The sequence below is a fragment of the Berghia stephanieae genome, chromosome 9, assembly GCF_034508935.2.
Source record: "Berghia stephanieae isolate SIO BIC M18660-M18661 chromosome 9, UCSD_Bste_1.3, whole genome shotgun sequence".
NCBI classification, from domain to species: Eukaryota; Metazoa; Mollusca; class Gastropoda; order Nudibranchia; family Aeolidiidae; genus Berghia; species Berghia stephanieae.
The window spans coordinates 2841440-2846183 of record NC_088368.1 but is presented as its reverse complement, the minus strand read 5'-3'; positions in this window follow the sequence as shown (position 1 = coordinate 2846183).

Genomic DNA, 4744 nt, shown 5'->3' with positions numbered 1-4744 from the left:
GTGAGGCTAGCTGAGAAAACCCGGGAAGATGCAGCAAGCTTCGATTCGAGATTGAATAACATGCTTGTCTTATATCAGATTTGTAGAAATATTGAAATGAAAACCCACTCTTTATGGGAGGGGAGGGGTTATAAAAATGATAAGTTTTAATGTTTTAATAACGCCAACTTTGAAATGAAAGATAAATAAAAGTATTTTTAATATTTTTTCAATGTATGATGATTGTTTTTGCCCGGCTGACAAAACCAATTGAGATATTGAGGATTATTTCTCCTTAAAATTTCTCATTCCGTCTATTATTTTATCATGTTTAAACTTCAAAATTCACACAAATCTAGGGAAATTCTTGTGAAAATTGATACTTAAAATAAAATTTTCATTTCAATTTATCTCACGGATGGATTGAAAACCTCAAAAAGTAGAAAAATCGACCTAACGAGTTTTGGAAACCCAGCTTACAATGATTATAGTCACATGTTTCTATTTATTCAGATTGCATATGTATTTTACCATATCTATTGTTGAATCACTCTACTTTGCACATCCTTGTCTAACCCATTTCCCCAAAGCTGTATCATATCTGCAATGCTATTGAGGTTTGAGGAAATGGTCAGATATTGTCGACATATGTTTTGATTGTAACCCATTATCTATGACTTTGACTCAATGACATGAAGTCACACATCTGGGTGGGGTTCCTGACCTCCCATAGTGGGCAGGGAGGTACATGCTGTGTCTTCTATACCCCTGTACCTGTGATTCAATTGCTTTCTGTCTTTGTCTTGGAATGAGATTACTTGGTTTTGTCCTGACCCTTTCCAGAGTTCCTTGGCTGGGAGGGAAACAGTCGAATGTATAGTTATAGTTTTGGGAGATGATATTTTTTTCCTTGTAAATCATCTCTCTGTTATGCATTGTATTATATTTAGTTTACATATTATATTATATGATTGGTAAACATTTGAGTGTATTCCTCTTAGTTGGGACCTGTGCTTGTGTCTGGATGAGACTTTCAGGTGATCTCAAACTAAGTACTTTGACGGTGTGCTCTTGGAATCTACATCTGTTTCCTATTTGAACCAATTCCCCTTTGTCTTACCTTTTCTTTTGTGCTTTAATTGTAATTCTAGAACTTTTAACTATCCCATTTTCTTCCTTTTTACTGGCGCTACTATAACCTAAATGTGTTGCAAGCGCGTAAAACCCTTAAAAACAAACAAAAACAATGGATATATGTTTTGTCATATGGATAATGGATATATGTTTTGTTTATGGATAATGGATATATGTTTTATCATGGATAATGGATATATGTTTTGTCATATGGATAATGGATATATGTTTCGTCATATGGATAATGGATATATGTTTCATCATATGGATAATGGATATCCTATGGATAATGGATATGTGTTTTGTCATATGGATAATGGATACATGTTTCATCATATGGATAATGGATATATGTTTCGTCATATGGATAATGGATATATGTTTTGTCATATGGATAATGGATATATGTTTTGTCATATGGATAATGGATATATGTTTCATAGCATAACAAATGGATTGCTCTTTTGGAATTAGAATCTATTTCCTGCTGTTCCATGTATCAACTTGTCCTGTTTCTATTCCTTTTCATTACAGATTGCAAATAGTGATCTCTACCCTTCCCCTTGTCTTACTTTTTCCTCAAGTCCTTTTAATTGTAAATCTAGAACTTTTTTACTATCCCATTTTCTTCCTTTTTACTGGCGCTGATATGACCTTAATGTGTTGCAAACGCCGTAAAACCCTTAAAAACAAACAAACAAACAATCACCTCCTTTAAAATCATTATCATCATCTTGTGCTGTGCTTGGTAGCGTTGACAGGCATAACTCTCCATTCCTCTTGTTTGTTTTTCTGTTGCTCTGATGGTGTTTCTGTTTCTTTCCGTTCCCAGCTAATCTGTCAAGGAATCCATCTTTTTTCGCTCCGTGTCTTCCTTTAAATTAAAATATGCAAACATTAAAACATGTATACGTCGTTATTGTCTCACATAGTCATGTATTTGTTTTATGTCATTGCCGAACACTTACATTTACACACACGTATAAGTCTGCTATGTGGCATCTACGTATAGCGTATCATATAATATAATATGATATAAAGAGTATAGTTTAAATATCGTGATTATTATAACACTTTATGAATATGCATATATTATATATATATTGGATTATCTCAATCAATAAATACTATGTTTGCTGCCTAGCTATTACATTACAGTTATACTCATATCCCATTTGGTACATGTTTGTGTGTGAATCCAAAATATCTCTGTCAACAATTCAGTCTTGAACAAACATATCAATTCTCGGGATTGAACATCTATCTCCTCCTCCTTTACCTCTCTCTATCCCCAGCCCCCCCCCCCCCCCCCCCCCCCCCCCCCTTCCACCTCTTTTTTTTTAAGCCTCCTTCTTCTCCGGCTGTTGCTGTTTCCCCTTCTTTTGCCTCTTCATAGTCACATTTGTAGTTCTCCATTAGATTCCATCGAATGCTGTAAAGCCGTTAAAAAACAAACAATAAACAAACCATCAAGTTACATATGATAAAGGTGAGGGGGGGGGGATCAGTTTTGTTTTCAGACTTAGCAAAAAAATTTTATATACCAGGAGTGTCTTTGTTTACCAACTAAATAATGATATTACAAAATGCTAATTTTAGCTGGAATTTATAGCTGATACCTCAAATGTTTGCCGTTTTATTTTTATTTACTTATTTATTGTTTATACATATATATATATATATATATATATATATATATATATATATATATATATATATATAGATGAATAGATAGATATATATATATATATATATATATATATATATATATATATATATATATATATATATATATAAATATATATATTTCTTTTATTGTGTTTTAGCATTGTTTGTACTGTGATGTGTTTTCCCTTGAGTAAAAGGTCATTGAATTACTCATAAATAGATTTGTTGCCAGACTAAAATCATGACATCCATTATAATTCATTTTAAACTGACAATTCATTGGATGGGACTTTTAGGGAATGCCAAGACAGACACATCGGAGATTGGTCGTGGAATATTCTATTCCCTATAATTGCCTTTGGTGTTTTTAATGTCAGGTCCACAGCTTCTCTGTCATCTCATTTTTACTCGCATTGGGATGACGCAATAGTGCTGTAAAACCCCTCAAAACAAACAGCAAAACATAATTGTGGAGACAATAGGGAATGAGATTAGTGGAAGAGTAGCGTCCCTTAATCAATCGGACGTTATGCATTTTTGTACAGAAATATGACTAATAAATTTTGTATTCGGAGCGCTTGGCTTGCAGTTGGTTTGTTTACAAATAACTTTCCCCCCCGGTGACGTCCAATCAAGGGACGCTACTCTTCCGCTAATCTCATTCCCTATACTCTTTTGAATGATGCATATTGGGAAGAATGGTTGTTTTGATGGCGGTATAGATAGTTCGAAGATGACGCCACGCTGTCTTTGTTATTGTTTTTTGCCATCCGCGTTCATGAGTAATGCTCACTGAACTGTGTTAACCCGACTATAAATGTTCATGGATACACACAGTTTTGTGTGTTGGTCCGTTATTCTTCCGCATGTCAGTGTTGTGAACTTCTTAGCCAAGCGCATACTATCTATACATGTTGGTTTGTATCATGGAACAGTTTAGTGTTTACGGTTGGGGTAGTTAAAAATATCATCTCTAGAGAAGGTCTTTAAAAATGCTGTATACTTTATTCCACTGTTTTGTCTTCCATTTCCATGACTTGTCTTATATTCCTCAGGGTAACACATCCGTGCCATGTATAAGAACGGTTCTTCCAATGATTAAGTCCTGGGTGGGGTTCCTGACCTCCCATAGTGGGCAGGGAGGTACATGCTGTGTCTTCTATCCCCCCATACCCATTTTCCAATTGTTTCCTGTCATTGTCTTGGAATGAGATTACTTAGTTTTGTCCTGATCCTTGTCGGAGTTCCTTGGCTGGAGGGAAACAGTCGAATGTATAGTTATAGTTTTGGGAGATGATATTTTTTTCCTTGTAAATCTTCTCTCTGTTATGCATTGTATTATATTTAGTTTACATATTATATTATATGATTGGTAAACATTTGAGTGTATTCCTCTTAGTGGGTACCTGTGCTTGTGTCTAGATGAGACTTTTAGGTGATCTCAAACTAAATACTTTGACGGTGTGCTCATGGAATCTACATCTGCTTCCTATTTGAACCAATTCCCCTTTGTCTCACCTTAATGTGTTGCAAGCGCCGTAAAACCCTTAAAAACAAAAACGCTGTATACTTTTATTCCACTGTTTTGTCTTCCATTTCCATGACTTGTCTTATTGTTCTCAGGGTAACGTACATATCAGTGCCATGAACAAGAACGATTCTTCAAATGATGGGATTAAGTCCCTTTGATACTCGGTAAATTTGACATTTGGAAATGTTACAATGTGAGATTGTGTAGAAGATATGATAGTAAAAACTGTTTGAAAAGGGAAAAGGGCATCTGTAGGTGTTTCTGTGAAGTACTGAGTAAGCCGGTAGTGGACACAAGGACCGATGAATGTATCACACACAATGGGTGGTCCACACAAGCATAGATAAATAATAATAATAAGATGAAGAATCATAGATATGTAACGTTAAAAAGGTAGTACTTTAACACAATGATTTTGGGAGATGATGTTTT